General features: G+C 33.8%; 1 long non-coding RNA gene across 2 annotated transcripts; it reads right to left on the bottom strand.

Moving 5' to 3' along the window:
- Window positions 1–626: 626 nt before the first annotated feature.
- On the bottom strand, window positions 627–16,799 carry LOC117321629. 2 transcript variants are annotated; one of them, XR_004531389.1, is made up of 3 exons: window positions 16,705–16,799; window positions 4,537–4,615; window positions 627–705 (listed from the first exon to the last, which is right to left on the bottom strand). It is a non-coding gene; the product is annotated as an uncharacterized LOC117321629 (long non-coding RNA). The 2 variants fall into 2 exon arrangements; XR_004531388.1 differs by lacking the exon at window positions 16,705–16,799 and adding an exon at window positions 4,721–4,935.
- Between the last annotated feature and the right edge of the window lie 738 nt (window positions 16,800–17,537).

Raw genomic sequence — 17,537 nt, 5'->3', positions numbered from 1 at the left:
TCTCAAATCAATACGCAACGTCAATTGTCGTATTGTGACGTCACATTTTTCGCGCCATTCTCGGAATTTCTTTCATAGAAGAATGAAAAGAATTTTTCGACCAATCACATTTGAGTATTTACCATGAAAACAAAGAAAAATTAATTATTTGAAAATATATAATAATTACAGTATATTATGTATACAGTTATATTATAATAAATGTACCGGTATTTCCCGGCATGCATACCTTAAGAATACGATAACAGAACAATTTCGATAATGTCTAAACCGAACTAAGTGTATTAGAATTATGGTACATTATCTAACGGAGATCTGATATTTACAGTGTATCATTTAGTGTGTTATATATAACGTCGAGGTTATATATCTCGAGTGTTCAAATTCATAGTAAATCTAAGAAATTTAATGTCAGCCATGAGCCAATTCATTGCTTATATATTTCCATAATATCGCGTATATCAAAACGTTTTCAATCTTTACACAACCGAGATATTTTTCATTACCAACCTTTCTTTTTTTTACTGTCCACAATGATATATTGTCAAACTTATTACACTGTGTTTTGTTGGACAAATGGAAACAGCACAACGAGATTTTGGTGATGTTTGTAAAAAGTAACTTACTTATGATTGTGAGGAGTTATGTAGATGTCCAACTGTTATCACTCGATGTGACCTGGTTCTGTTCCAAAATGCGTCCGATCTGCAACATAGTAATTGGACAATTAAGCATAATTATCAAATTTTGTGTTGTTGAAGCATTACAATGTAACGTGTAAACAGCGCGGTATCTCCATGTTAGTACTTACAATGCTAGAAACAAACTGAAAGTCTGCAATGATTAATCCACCTTCCCAAAATGATCTAATGTGGTATGTGTAGTTGCTAGGCAAGTAACATTTCAACGATGGCAGTGGCTATATATTATTAAGTACTCTTTTACATTCAGGGAACATTTGTATAAGAGAATTCCGAGAACTGTATCCATGTTACCATGACACAATTGAGATTGAAATCGGATCAATAAGAGCCGTCGTGGCGATAGTCTCTGTGTTTATGCATTATGCATATCAAAGCACTATGCCGCAAGACGTGACAACTGCTTTACCTGCAATGACAAGGACTACATACTACCGAGAAACACAATATTTGGATAATTAGATTAATGGTTTTTAAATTAAATGTTAACATATTAAAACAAGATCAGACTAAACGAGCTGCAATGTGTGTCTGTTTGTTCGCTTGGTTTACTGCCCTTGAACAGAAGGTCATTTTGAGGCGTATTTCTTAACTACAATTGTATCTCATTGATTGGTATACGGAAGGTTCGCCACATGCCACCCAGAGCAGTTAGGGTTAAAAATCTTGCCCATGGGCACAACACCGACAGTATAGATTACGTGACTGGCGGTCTAACAGACTGAGCTGTCGCGGCCCCTGCAGTGTTGAACCAGTTATAGTGTAGTGTATAATACACTATATAATAGAATGAATAGGAGATATAGCTAAGAGCAGTTTGAATTGTACCCAAACAAAATATGTAAGGAATAATTCCTTGATCGCTCTGTAGCTATTTGTCTAACTATGCATCATAAAGGACACTTAAGGTCAACATAACACGTGATTCTGGCTTAATTGCATCTTTTGATTTACAGTACCATTTACAAAATATCGACTGTCATTAAACGTGTTCGTAGATACAGCTAGTACAAGTTATACTACACCATGTAAACATACTCCCAGGTCTTAAACTCATGTAGGTTTGGATAAGAGTTTGCAGCCAACAGGCCATTGAAAAATGTGTACAAATATATATCGTGAATATCGGTATTTCAGATATGTGTCGAACACGAAATCCGTGAAACGTATCGGATTTGTTACATGGAAATGCTCGTGGAGGTCGAGTAGCGAGATCCTGTCACTGTAACAAACAGCATAGCTCAATATTTTATATTTTAAAGCAAATTTGGATTTCCATACCCATTCTTATTTCGAGAGGAAAGATTGGTATTTTATTACGAAGAAAATGTTACGTTCCTCTGTGTAAACAAAAAGACCAAAAGTGATTAAGAATCATCATCACTATTCATCATGGTATAAGAAGTTTACAAGAAGTGCAATTTAATGTACCTTTAAATACAGATTGTCTTCCTTTTTGTCTTGATGTGTGACACACATCACCATTATTTATATACATAATGTATGTTTTATATGGTCTAGTAAGTAAAAACGACGGTATAATACAATATCGGTACTGGATCCTAACAAGCAAATGTTCGTTGGATGCGTATTCCTAGAAATAAAAGTAAAAGTAAATTGTCGAATTTTCGAGGCAATCTGCCCCTTTATCAAGACACAGGTAAATTACATACGATCACATATAGACATAGAACATGGAACAGCTACACAAATGCTTTAAATGTGTACATAGCTATAAGTTTGTTACGTTAGTTAAACAGTAACTGAAACCCATTTGGTCGGTTGAAAAAAATGAATAGGAGATACATGTACATGCAATTATGTAACGACCGATTCAATCGTAACTTACAAGTCATTCTGATCAAATGCTAGCCGATTGCCTTCGATTTCGGGTAAGCATTGGACCATACCAAATAAGTCGAACATTTAAGAGGTTTTCCTACTCTTACCAAATTACGCTCCAATTAGTTGCATAACACTAAATGCAGCCGCTGCATATGATTTTGCGAGGTTCTTGGGTTGATGACAAGTATATAGGTGAGAAGAATGTGGTGGAATGTAGTGTGGAATGAGTGATTAAGAAGCAAGTATCGTTCAGCTGATATGAGAGCCTAACTAGAATTTAAGGAGTTAAAAACTAATCAGTGCATTCTCAGATTTTGTTGTATCCATACCAATAACATACAAATCCAAGCCGTGTCTATTTCACATTTCCTAACAAGGCAATGAAAAATGCATAATGGTTATATATGTATATATTTATATAACAACAATGACAATATTGCATAACGATAATAGAGTGTACGCCAAATGTTTCTCCTTCAAAATGATATATGTTATTGCAGTGTTTCTTTTCGTTTTCGTTTGCAGCTGTAGAACATTATCTTGAACTATTTGTTTTATATGACAACGCGTTGTGTTATCTTAAGTGATAGATTTTTGGCACAAAAAAAAACTGCACTTGTTTACTTTAAAAGGAATCGTGTTGACTCGGCAAATCTAAGGACTACTGGGAATTTCATTGAGATCCTGTCAATGACACAACATTAGTCTCGGTAATCTCACCTTGAAATCGGATTTTAATAAAGAAGTCACTATACCTTTTACACCTATACCAACTTAGAAAATTAGAACGACAATCTGTATCAATTCTTAATATCTTTGTTTAGAAAGAACACTTAGCTGTTTACTTCTTTGGCAAACAATCACGTATGATAATCAGCGTCCCTCAATATTGATATAGATTTAAATTGCAGTAAACACGGTGGATAATAAAAACAGAAAACCGCAATGCCGAGAACTGCAAGTATTGATATACCATTGACACAAAGGGAGCACTATTTTTTCTGTTCTTGTTAAATTTAGAGAATACCGTTTCATAATGCCGTTTCATCAACACTAGTACTTTGTTAGGTCTGGGTTGACATAGTTACCACCAACACAAGGAGTTTGTTAGGTCTGGGCTGACACGGTTACCACCAACACCAGTACTGTGTTAGGTCTGGGCTGGCTTGGTTACCACCAACACCAGTACTGTGTTAGGTCTGGGTTGACATAGTTACCACCAACACTAGTACTTTGTTAGGTCTGGGCTGGCTTAGTTACCACCAACACTAGTAGTTTGTTAGGTCTGGACTGGCATGGTTACCACCAACACCAGTACTGTGTTAGGTCTGGGTTGACATAGTTACCACCAACACCAGGAGTTTGTTAGGTCTGGGTTGACATAGTTACCACCAACACCAGTACTTTGTTTGGTGCGGGTTGACATGGTTACCACCAACACTAGTAGTTTGTTAGGTCTGGGCTGGCATATATATACAAATACAAACTTATATCTGGTATCTCTTGTAACACATTGACCCACACCTAACAGAGTACTAGTGTTGGTGGTAACTAAGCCAGCCCAGACCTAACAAACTCCTGGTGTTGGTGGTAACCAAGCCAGCCCAGACCTAACACAGTACTAGTGTTGGTGGTAACTATGTCAACCCACACCAAACAAAGTACTGGTGTTGGTGGTAACTATGTCAACCCACACCAAACAAAGTACTGGTGTTGGTGGTAACCATGCCAGCCCAGACCTAACAAACTCCTGGTGTTGGTGGTAACTATGTCAACCCAGACCTAACAAAGTACTAGTGTTGGTGGTAACTATGTCAACCCAGACCTAACAAAGTACTGGTGTTGCTGGTAACCGTGTCAGCCCAGATCTAACAAAGTACTATTGATGCTGTCCACAATGATATATTGTCAAACTTATTACACTGTGTTTTGTTGGACAAATGGAAACAGCACAACGAGATTTTGGTGATGTTTGTAAAAAGTAACTTACTTAGGATTGTGAGGAGTTGTGTAGATGTCCAACTGTTATCACTCGATGTGACCTGGTTCTGTTCCAAAATGCGTCCGATCTGCAACATAGGAATGGACAATTAAGCATAATTATTAAATTTTGTGTTGTTGAAGCATTACAATGTAACGTGTAAACAGCGCGGTATCTCCATGTTAGTACTTACAATGCTAGAAACAAACTGAAAGTCTGCAATGATTAATCCACCTTCCCAAAATGATATAATGTGGTATGTGTAGTTGCCAGGCAAGTAACATTTCAACAATGGCAGTGGCTATATATTATTAAGTACTCTTTTACATTCAGGGACCATTTGTATAACAGAATTCCGAGAACTGTATCCATGTTACCATGACACAATTGAGATTGAAATCGGATCAATAAGAGCCGTCGTGGCGATAGTCTCTGTGTATGTGCATTATGCATAGCAAAGTACTATGCCGCAAGACGTGACAACTGCTTTACCTGCAATGACAAGGACTACATACTACCGAGAACCAGAAACAGTTCATTCCCACTCAGCCAACATGTTGTTTTTGCTATATAAACATTACCTGAGTTTACCTGTGGAAAATGTAGGTATAGTCTGTTTCAGTATACGTATACATGGGACTCATAGGTGACTAACAATAAAAGTGAAGAAAATGTTTAAGAATACCTTTAAAAGTAAAATATACATTCATATATACGTATTAATAACAGAATACATTATAGTGATAATTTATTATTTATATTGATAATGATATTACACAACACTTTAAAAATGAAATAATGGAAAAAATCTTTCATAATTAAAAATGCACCATATACAGGTACCAATGATATAAAGTATACCTTCAATTATTATTCTTGTTTTCCCCTTTCAATAAGATATGATTACTATGTTATAATAAGCAACTAATGTGTTACTATTTGAGTTATTGTTTCAAAAAAAAAAATAAAGGTGCATTTTGTTATAATCACATAAAGAGTTAACGGCACAAACTTCAATGATATGTAGTCAAAACTGTTTATCAGAGTATGTGTATATAACCAATAAAAAGCAATCAATTATCATTCCCTTAAAATTAGAATAAACAGTATACACCTTGGTCCAATCATTTTACCAATTCCATTAGTTATTTTTCTCTGAACACTTACTGTACTTGACGTTCCTGAAAAAAAGATTATAGATTGCAATGGCAAATGCCCAGATTAGTGTTGACTTCTTGGAGAATGGTAGAGTATCAAGTTGGAGGTAAACCCATCTTCGCTAGCCAAGGCTTCTGATTACGTTACACTCCACGAACCCTTGGCTAGCGAAGATGAGGTAAACCATGCGCAAAGAAGAGGAAATATCCCCAACTGGAATCGAGACTCTCTCTCAAGATGAGAATATGAAACAACACAATGGATGTGACTGAATATGCTGATGCAGCTTCACATCTTGTCCACTTGGAGTATTAAATCCAGGATAATGACAATTATATACCCGTGTATCGTAAACTTGTATTTCCTGAACATTAACATTCAGTTTCATAAAGGGACCTTAGTGATTATGATATACTTTGAGAAATTGAACTTGTGTATACTAAACATTATATACAAGTGTAATTTAACATTCAATTTCATAAAGTAGCTTGAACTTTCAAGGGTTATGATTACCATATACTCGTGTTAAAGGAAGTGACAATTATATAGACTAGTGTTTTTTTGTAATAATAAGATTGAACTATTTATTACTTGAATGATTTCGTATGTGAAGACTGCATATATGGGAACCGCCGATATGATTAAACAGTGACTTTGGTGGTATTGTGAACTTTATCCGTGATTTCTAGGATTATACTGATTTGTGCTTCATGATCATACATGATTTTTTTTACTTGAACTATTATAATGTCGGTTAAAGTGTTTTGTTTTTAATCGTTTTCTCTTAAGTACATTATAGCAGAGACTTGTATATCAGATATATATACCTGTTATATATCACAATGAAACAGCTAACGTTGACTTAAACTTATTGATAATGTGCCCTTTCAGTGTAAAGGTTAAAATTGAACAAATGTATTTTCTGTTGTATTTATAAAACATAATAATTATGATAAAGTGTGAAATTTATAAAAGTGAAAAATATAGAAAAATGAATTATTTTCACTAATTTATGAAAATTTGAGTTATTCTATTTTAATACTTTTTAATTATATAAAAGTATTTGTGATATATATCTATATATTTATGAGGATGTCTATAAATACTGAAAAAACCAAAGTTTTACACTTCAGGGGAAAAAATTCACCCAGATCAAACTACATATTTAAGTGTGGAGATCAACGTATTGATTACGAAACCTCGTACCATTATCTAGGATTAATTTTTAATGAATTTATGGACTTCAAATATACAGTACAAAATATTACTAAATCAGCGAGCAGGGCACTATCTGCTTTATATACTAAGTTCCTTTCAAGTGGAGGTTTTTCCTTTGATGTATTTGAAAAATTATATCGTAACCTCGTGGAACCTGTACTCTACTACGGTGCTGGAATATGGGGGATATCGAAATGGACACATGTGAAAATATACAGAATAAGGCGTGTAGATTATTTCTAGGATCTTCGAAAAACTCTTCAAATACAGCGAGTCGAGGCGATATGGGATTCATGTCGACACATCACAAGCAAATTATTGAAGTACTACGTCTACGTCTACGACTACACGGTGCGGAAGAACCCCGTTTAACTAAAACTATATATAATGCTACAGAACATATTGCTAACTCTTGGAGAAGAAAATGTGACACTATTATACACAGTTTTGGATTATCTGATGTAATGAACAGTCAACGCTCGACTAAATGTAAACTTCGTGATATTAAGCGGATATTGGATAATCGAGACCAGATAGATTGGAGAAATGATCTTTTTAATGATAGTAACCGTGTAAATGGTAATAAGTTGCGTATTTACCGCCTATATAAAAATGAAATTAGTACAAGTTTTTATGTTAAAAATATTAGAAATAGATCACACAGAAAAATTTTATCTAATTTTAGAAGTGGTTCTCTGCCATTAGCTATAGAAATGGGTAGATACGCCAGGCCAATAATTCCTTTACAAGAAAGGAAATGTATATATTGTACATCAAATCATGTTGAGGATGAAACTCACTTTTTTATTGATTGCGATTTTTACTCTGACTTGAGACTTTTAGTTTTTAATAAAGCAGAAGCTAATTTACAGAATTTTAATGCTTTAAACAGCAAAGATAAATTAATATTTCTTATGAAAGAAGCTAATTTGCAAAAAGACGTCGCCAGGTTATTGTTTGATATGTACCAAAGAAGACAAAACTTTTTATCAATAAGTCTTAATATTAATTGACTCTCAAGATTTTACTGTAGTAGTGTCTCATAAGCCAAATATGGCTGGGTGTTGATGCATTTTAACGTTTTTAATGAAATTATGCTTGTATTTTATGTGTATTTTATGTATCAACACGTGACACTTTAATAAACATATCAGAATCTGAATATATATTTAGTATACATTATCTACAAACTGTTGACAGCATGTAGCACAGGTAATACAGGTAACACAGGTAACCTGATAATCAATTACTTCTCCAAAACAGGCTAAACTTACCTGTAATTAGTGCCTATTGTTCTCTATTGTTCCTACCCCCAATGTTAAAATAGGATATGTTGGCTGAGTGGGAAGACACCCGAGAAATATGGCAAGCCGTTTTGATATTTAATACATAATAGCTTAAGGTAAAAAGTTTTTCGACTTAAGCTAAAAAGATTTTGACTTAAGCTAAAAAGATTTTGACTTAAGTTGAAAAACCTCTTTTTGCATTATGTATTATTTTAGCTTAAGTTAAAAAGATTTTGACTTAAGTTGACAATTTTTTTTTAACTTAAGTCAAAATCTTTTTCACTTAAGCTAAAATAATACATAATGCAAAAAAATGAGATCGAATGTAAACACCCCTACTGGACTTTTCCAACATCCACTGAAGGTTCACGGTTCAGTTATAGCCAGGAGATTCACAAAAGGGTTTGAAGACTCTAGTATACCACCCCCCCCCCCCCCCCCCCCCCCCCCCCCCCCCCATAAAGTTATACCATATATATAGTATCTATATAACCCCATGATAGTAAGGATAGGATTTATTTACTTTATAGTTTTTATATTTTATAGAAAAAATATTAATCAGACAGCCGGAAAATTGACAATATACACCCAGATAGGTGTCAAGTTAACTGGAAAGGTAGTTGAATAGGAGTCTTCCCATTTTAACAATGGGCATAGGAAGTGTTGATACAGGTAGAGAACAATAGGTACTATATAATTACAGGTAAGGCTACATATAGTCTGTTTTGGGAAAGTGGCTGTTTCTCAGGTGGTCATTTACCTGTATAAGTATATATTATACATATCATGGCGAAAATGTTGTTTTACTTGAAATAATTAAAAATTTCAATATATGCCATGACATTAATACAATAATATATTCAAAACTGGAAAAGGGAATTTTGAAAACTGTAATACAAATATTTAATAGAATATCAATATTAATTCCATTAAACATACAGAGTCATGCAAAATTATATTGAACATAAAATTTTAATTAAATTTATATTGTACCTGAAATTAGAAACTGACCCATGGTTACCATGGAAATACTTGTATAAAATCTGTCTCTTATATGGCTATCTGACATTATCATTTTGTTTTCTAATCTTTATTTGATGTTGATGAAATCGTATTTCTTTTAACAAGAACATCACATGTTTTCTGTTACAATTAAAACACAAAGTTATAGCAATAGTCTTAATATCCATTAAAAATTAAATTAATAAATAGTGTGCATGCTTATATTAAAACCCGGTCAGCAATTTTTAAATTGAATATGATAATTGTAAGAAGTACATTGGCTGTAGGTTCATCTATAATTTGTATATTTTGAAATAGACTATACTTAAATTTTGTCCAGGTTGATTATACCTGGTCTGCACTCATTACATAATAGGTGGATGGTGGTCACACCTGAGGACCCATGTAGGTAGAGGGGTGTAACTTATAAACTACCTGTGTCAGCTTCTACCACATCACAGAGGAAGCCATTCCATGATATTTCTTCACAATTTGTTTTCTCTTTTACTAGATAAAACTACATTGCCTTGTAATGGAAAAACATTCTTTTACTCTCTCCTTACTTTATTCATTCATGTGAAAGGCATATAAATTAAATATGTGACAAATACAAATGATGTAAATACAGCAACACATTTAACCATTACAACCATATAACAATTAACCCTATTTTAGCTTAAGTTGAAATCTTTTTGACTTAAGTTGAAATAAAACCTTTTTTTAGCTTAAGCTGAAATCTTTTTGACTTAAGTTAAAATAAACCTTTTTTTAGCTTAAGTTGAAATCATTTTGACTCGGTAAGTTGAAATAAAACCTTTTTTTAGCTTAAGCTGAAATCTTTTCGACTTAAGTTGAAATAAAACCTTTTTTTAGCTTAAGTTGAAATCTTTTTGACTTAAGTTGAAATAAACCTTTTTTTAGCTTAAGTTGAAATCTTTTTGACTTAAGTTGAAATAAAACCTTTTTTTAGCTTAAGCTGAAATCTTTTTGACATAAGTTGAAATAAACTTTTTTTTAGCTTAAGCTGAAATCTTTTTGACTTAAGTTGAAATAAACCTTTTTTTAGCTTAAGTTGAAATCATTTTGACTTAAGTTGAAATAAAACCTTTTTTTAGCTTAAGCTGAAATCTTTTCGACTTAAGTTGAAATAAAACCTTTTTTTAGCTTAAGTTGAAATCTTTTTGACTTAAGTTGAAATAAAACCTTTTTTTAACTTAAGCTGAAATCTTTTTGACTTAAGTTGAAATAAACCTTTTTTTAACTTAAATAAACTTTTTTTTAACTTAAGCTGAAATCTTTTTGACTTAAGTTGAAATAAAACCTTTGTTTAGCTTAAGTTGAAATCTTTTTGACTTAAGTTGAAATAAACTTTTTCAGCGGGTGGCGGATGATCATTATGCAAACATACTGCTCATTTTGGCATAATTTTGCCGCTCACCTTTGCTTTTTAAAAAAAATTATATGTATATTTCTGTGTTTTTATGTTAATTTTAATAAAATAATACAGAAGGCCACTCACAAGGGTGAGCCAAAATATTTTGCCATGATTCTGTGTCATTGTCATCTGTATGTAAAGCAAACAAAGCTCGCAGCATTTAAAGTATTTATATATTACGTACCGTATATAAAAAAGGAGGGCATGGCTTGCATGATCTCTCAATCTGTTTTAAGTCATTTCATCCTAGAAAGCATAACAATACTCATGCTGTACCGAAATGGTTAGCTTCAGATGCATGATGTCACGAATAGATGACATTGATGACATCGAAAAATTGTCAGTTTGACCTTAAAGTGAAATATTGAGGTAACACAGGTCACCATGACCCCTTATGCGATGTTGTTGGGTGTTCCTGTATTGTTGTGAGAATGACCATCTAGATTTAATTAGATTAGTAGTGGTATTTATTAGCTCACCTGCAAAAAGGACAAGTGAGCTTATTATACTGTCCGTTCGTCCGTCCGGTGTCAACATTTCCATTTTAACAACTTCTTCTCAATAACCAAGAGTTCCAGAGACCTAATACTGGGCCTGTAGCATGCTGGGATGAAGGGCTACCAAGTTTCATTCAAGGTCACTGGGGTCAAATAGGCTAAACTCTTTTAACAACTATATAGCTACTTCTAAATAACCAAGAGGCCCATGCAGGGACTTGATATTGGTCATGTAGCATGCTGGTGTGAAGGGCTACCAAGTTTGTTCAAATAAAAGACCTTGAACTATATTAAAGGTCACAGGTCATGAAACAATGTATTTGTTGATAGCCAAGAGACTTTGAGATCTGATATTAGGCCAAAACAATGCTGGGATGAAGGACTTGTAGAAAATGTATTCACATGAATTAGCCAAGCCTACTCGGATATATGATTAAAGTGGTAATCAGCATAGTTTCTGCAGAAATGACTTAGATCAACTTCAAAGCTGCTGTAGAGCCAGGTGAGTGATACAGGCCCATTGGGCATATTGTTATCTTTAATAGTGAGTGCATCACAGAAGTATAACATAGTGTCTTTACTTTAATAATACGACAGCTTCACTCACCAAAATTCCTCAAATATCAAGTCATAAACATTCTTCAGTCGCCCTGGAGTATCACTAAGGACCAAAAATAACAGACATTTATTCATTTGGACGCTAATATCATTACTCCATCACTCGTATAATGATCCTTCATTTCACCAAAAGAATTTTTTCATCTTTCTGATCTCCCACCAATAAATGCCCCTTTATTTACTTACTATAGTACATAATATGATGTACTCAAAGTAGTCAGATGACCATTAAGGCCCATTGGGCCTCTTGTTCTTAATTATGTTAATGTATACAAAGGATCACTGGATAGCAGGTGAGTGATACAGGCCCATTGGACCCTTTTTCATTTTACATCTGCTACTACAGCCTTATACAGCCTTACAGGAAAATGAGTATAGTAAAGGGATTATGTAGAGTGAAAGGGGAGGCTGCCGGTTAGAATGAAAAGGGAGGATGAGTCTGATCTAGCTATCTAACCTATGATCTTATTAAATTTAGAAGGTCAATCTGAAGGTGTTTCCCAGATCTGAACACTGCCATGCAGGTAGTGGAGAGTAAGATTAATTGTACAGTAGCAACAACCTTTGATTTGGAATTTTATCTTTTCTTTATAACAACTTTGTTACTCCTTATGTCTCCCTTGACACTACCTCACTCTTGACTTTTAGTTGATCATTCACAGTTTATTTCAACTTAAGTCAAAATGATTTCAGCTTTAGCTGAAACAAGAGGCCCATGGGGCCTGTATCGCTCACCTGGTTGACCAAATGTCAAAATAATGTTCATGTTCAATTCGTTTTATTTGTCAATCTCAAACAATGCTATGTAGTTATAGTGTGGGGATCCCAACTGCTTTAAAGAAGTAACGAAGTCTAGACTCTCTAAGGGTCTGAAAGACCTCAAGGATTGTTTTTACAACATGCATTCAAAACTAAATAACTACTACCGATTTAAAGGAATTACCTTTATTTCCGCTATGGGGCCTCACCCCTTTGGCCCTTTGGGGGTCAACAAGTAGCGAATTAAAGGAATTTCCTCTATTTTCCTATTTGACCCTGCCCCTTTGGCCCCTTGGGAGTCAAAATCATCATTTATGCAAAATCTGTTCCCCTCCCCCCAAGGCTGTTTTCGACCAAATTAGGTTCAGATCCATTCATAACCTTTATGACTAGTAGTGATTTAAAGAAATTGCCTCAATTTCCCCTATTGGGTCCCGCCCCTTTAAGCTTAGGCCCCATGGGGGTCAGAGTCACCATTTATACTAAATCTGATCCCCTTCCGCCGAGGATGTTTCTGACCAAATTTGGTTAATATCCAATAAGAACTTTATGATTAGTAGCGATTTGAAACAAATGTTGACGGACGGACAATGGACGATGGCATAAGCTCATCGGACCTTCAATCCAGGTGAGCTAAAAAAGGTTTTATTTCAACTTAAGTCGAAAAGATTTCAGCTTAAGCTAAAAAAAAGTTTTTATTTCAACTTAAGTCAAAATGATTTCAACTTAAGCTAAAAAAAACCGTTTTATTTCAACTTAAGTCAAAAAGATTTCAACTTAAGAGATTTTTTTAATAGAGGAAACTAAACATGTTAAATAAATAGACAATCAGAAGCGATGCTTGGTGATTATAATAACCTTGTACATGTAATTGAGATTGTCATCCCACATGAAATAGATCCGGGGCCGTATTTATTTAGAAGACAGCACAGTCATCTATCCCATCGAGATTTTTCCATATCAGATGAAAACGAAGTCCGAGTGAGATACCGGTTTTGTCCAGAAAAGATTGTTTTTAACCGTAGTTTTATTGAGAGATTAACTGGAAAGACCTATGAATAGGAGTAAAATATAGGTAACATCGCTAAAGTGGTCACTCTGCTTTACTTATATAGTAATTAGGGAATATGTGTATTTCCTTTCATTACTTCTATTTAATGAAAAATAATTATGATGTAACATTGATGCAGATCGATGTAGATGTAAGAGATACGAATATGAATAATAGGTATAACGGAATACTGTTGCCAGTGTTATTCGATTTGAGTCATGATAGCACAGGTCGTTTCAACAATTATACCCCGCATATTTCAAAGTGCAAAACTGCCTCTCTTCCGTCCTTGCTTATATTAGTTGTAATACAATGTAGTTACTTGGCCCCACCATGAAAATTTCCATTAGAAATAAAAAACAAAACAAATTGTTATTTGAAGAAAACAAATACATATACACGTACATGTATACTTAAAAATAAGATACATGTATGTGACACATGGAATTATGTTTAAAATTACATGTGCATGGTATAGATGCCTTCAGATAAAAAAAAAATATATAATTAATTTTAAGTCATTATAACACTGTTGTAATGTTGTAAACAAGAAAACCTGTATGAATATGTGAAATGTCATTTCCTCTGCGGATAAAACATTGAATACGTTTCTCCAGACATTGACCAAGACCATGATGTAATAAAATAATGTATAAAAAAGAAATTTCCTGTACTTCATTACCTTTAGAATCTTCGGAGAACAATGTTACAAAAATATTTAATTGATGACTTTCACACTCTCTTTTTACCAAATGTTGAACCTTCGTCATTATTTGGGAAAAGGCTTTAAACATGTTGTTATGACTTTGCTTTGATTTATGGCAATAAAAATATGTTGAAATCAATCCAAAACAGAAAGTTACATTTACAAAGTGTAGCAACATAATAGCGAATGTAACACGTTCGGACATGCGCTCTTTCGGATATCTTTCCCATGCAGTTTTCACATTTAGCAGCCTAATGAAGATTATAGCATTTTGAAAGTACAACCACCAGCTAGAATCCGTGTACTTTTTTTTCTGGAAAACAGATTCGTATTCAGGCTCCGACTCAGAACGAATCAACTTTTGTCAATCAGAAGTGATACCATTCCATCAGTTACTTTCATGCAATATGTGACAATAAAGGTATACAGACCAAACCGAATCTCTCATAACACTGAACGAAATCATGTTTTTAAAAAAAATTCTTGTCAATGACGCAAGCTTACAATATTATTTTGTAAAAATGGCAATCATTAAGATCTTAAATTATATCTAAACAGAATAATCGTATTCAAGGGTGGTCGGGTGGCATAGTGGATATCACACTCGTTTTTCTACTAGGCCGACCGTCTTTGATTTTCCGATCGGATGTGAAAAGGTAAATAGGGATACCTGTCCTTCCCGACTACGTACTTTCCCCCGTATACTCCGGTCTCCTCCCACATAAGACTCCTCCGTGATTCCCTCCGGGCCAACAAGAGTGCTTGTTTTTTTTTTGTTCTTTGGTTTGGTTTGTTTTTGTTTAACGTCCTATGAACAGCCAGGGTCATAAAAGGACGTGCCAGGTTTTGGAGGTGGAGGAAAGCCGGAGTACCCGGAGAAAAACCACCGGCCTACGGTCAGTACCTGGCAACTGCCCCACGTAGGTTTCGAACTCGCAACCCAGAGGTGGAGGGCTAGGGTTAAAGTGTCGGGACACCTTAACTACTCAGCCACCGCGGCCCCCAAGAGTGCTTAATATAAATGTTATATAACCTAGCTGTTTCGTTATGTTTGTAAAATAACTAAAGTTTAAATAACCCAATTTTCCTATGGCCATTAAAGCTTGTACCATTAAAACATTACACGAACATATTATCATTGATTTACAGGAAAATTCACGAACATATAGTCGCAAGATGTCTAGTCATTTTTTTCCTCTTGCCATCTTTGCAATCTTGAATGTTTACTTGTCTCCAAGATGTTTACGCAGGTTGCATTATGGGAAGAGGGAATCCCCACAGTTAATGATGGTTTGATTGTGGATCCGTCATTAAGTTTTCATTAAACCATAATTTGTTAATGATCCCTTAAATGAACTTTCCAACAACACATTTTTAATGATTCATTAACTAATCAATCATTTAATATTTAATGAATCATTAAGGCTTAATGATGGTTTAATTTAATGAACGTTCAAACAACCGGCCCCTGACATTTCTGTTACCACCTTGATTGTCTGCATTTCATTATTGACCATGCTCACATTTTTGGTAAAAATAAAAATCACAATTTGAAATAAAGTAAAGGCAAAAGCAAATAAGCAACAACATTCAAACCAGATATAAATGCAGTTCCTTAAATGCAGATCTTCAGCACATTAATTTCATTCAGTAATTTCTCAATTCATTGTTTATTAACCCTGTTCAACAGTTTTTTTCTTGCTTTACAAAAGCTGCCATTATACTGATATAGAAAAGAGTAACTGTCCGTGTATCCAGCTCTTCATGAAAAAGAGAAAAACAAATAGATCTATTTTGTGCATAACTTTTTCTTTTATCAAATATGACTTTGGTTTTATTGAGATTAACTTTACTTTTAATTTTACGTCTGGTGATATATCGATGATGAATTTCTCTTTGATCCTAAAATGTCCATCACATCAGGACCTGATCCGTAAATACATGTACAACAGTATATATATCAAGCAATTCTATCACAACAGTTCATTTTTTGAAGTTAACGAGAATACTGAGTATAAATAAGTAACAGATTTTTGCCACGAGCAAACGTAGAGAATTTGATGTCTGAAATTGAAAACTACTTCATATATCATTTAAGGGAATTGTTTAACTAAAGAAGCTGGAAAAAAACTGATCTTACTAACATGGATATATGTTATCTGATATACAGGTCCATGTTGCTAACAAGTATGTCTGTTTGAATATCTTTCATTCAAACATACAAGTTATTGTGTCATATATTTGATTAATGTTTTGATTTTAATTGATTTAAAGTAATATCATTTTCACTGTGATATGTAAATGTAAATCGTTTACAGTATATGTGAGATATCAGCCCCTTTCCCAAAACAGATGATAGCCTTATCTGTGATGAGTCCATCCCCCACCCCATCTTCCTGCAATTAGTCCCCATTGTTCTCCCCTTCTAACAACACCATGAACATTACCTGTACCCTGTGTCAGCAGAGGATATGATGGAGTATAGCCATTGATTCAAATGTTTCTGGCAAGCCTACACAGGTACTATTGTATCTGAATCACTGAAGCATAACGTTACAATACACAGCTGATTGGCTTTTCAAGGTCAAAATGGGCGATTCCATCTCATAAGGGGTAGACAGTTATTCATTTAATCAAAACAACATCTTTTTAGCTTAAGTTGAATTCTTTTTACATTATGATGTCTGTTTTTTCTTTTCGGCTTAAGTTGAAATCTTTTTAACTTAAGCTAAAAAAACTTTTTTTGCATTATGTCTTTATTCAGCTTAAGCTGAAATGATTTCAACTTAAGCTGAAAAGATTTCAACTTAAGCTGAAAAGATTTCAACTTAAGCTGAAAAGATTTCAACTTAAGCTGAAAAGATTTTAGCTTAAGGTAAAAAGATTTCAACTTGAGACAAATAAATGTGCATTATTCAGCTTAAGCTGAAATCTTTTTAACTTAAGTTGAAATCTTTTTAACTTAAGTCGAAAAACTATTTGACTTAAGCTACATAGGTATTAAATATTAAAACGGCTTGAAACACATTATTTGAATAATTAGATTCCAATAACTACCAATGGTTTTTAAATGAAATAACAGTATAAGCATTAACAAAACAAGATCGATATTCAATTAAGTCAGTCAAACGTAGCCATGTAACAGCTGATTTTAATCAGATTGCAACAAAACTGGAATGCTTATATATTTCCATTATTAATTATAAGCAATTATAAAAAATAAAAAAACAATTGTTTTCATACCCCTTTAAAAATAAAAAAAAAATATTGACATCAATGT

Source organism: Pecten maximus, chromosome 2, assembly GCF_902652985.1.
Source record: "Pecten maximus chromosome 2, xPecMax1.1, whole genome shotgun sequence".
NCBI lineage: Eukaryota > Metazoa > Mollusca > Bivalvia > Pectinida > Pectinidae > Pecten > Pecten maximus.
This window is presented reverse-complemented; position numbering and strand designations above follow the sequence as displayed.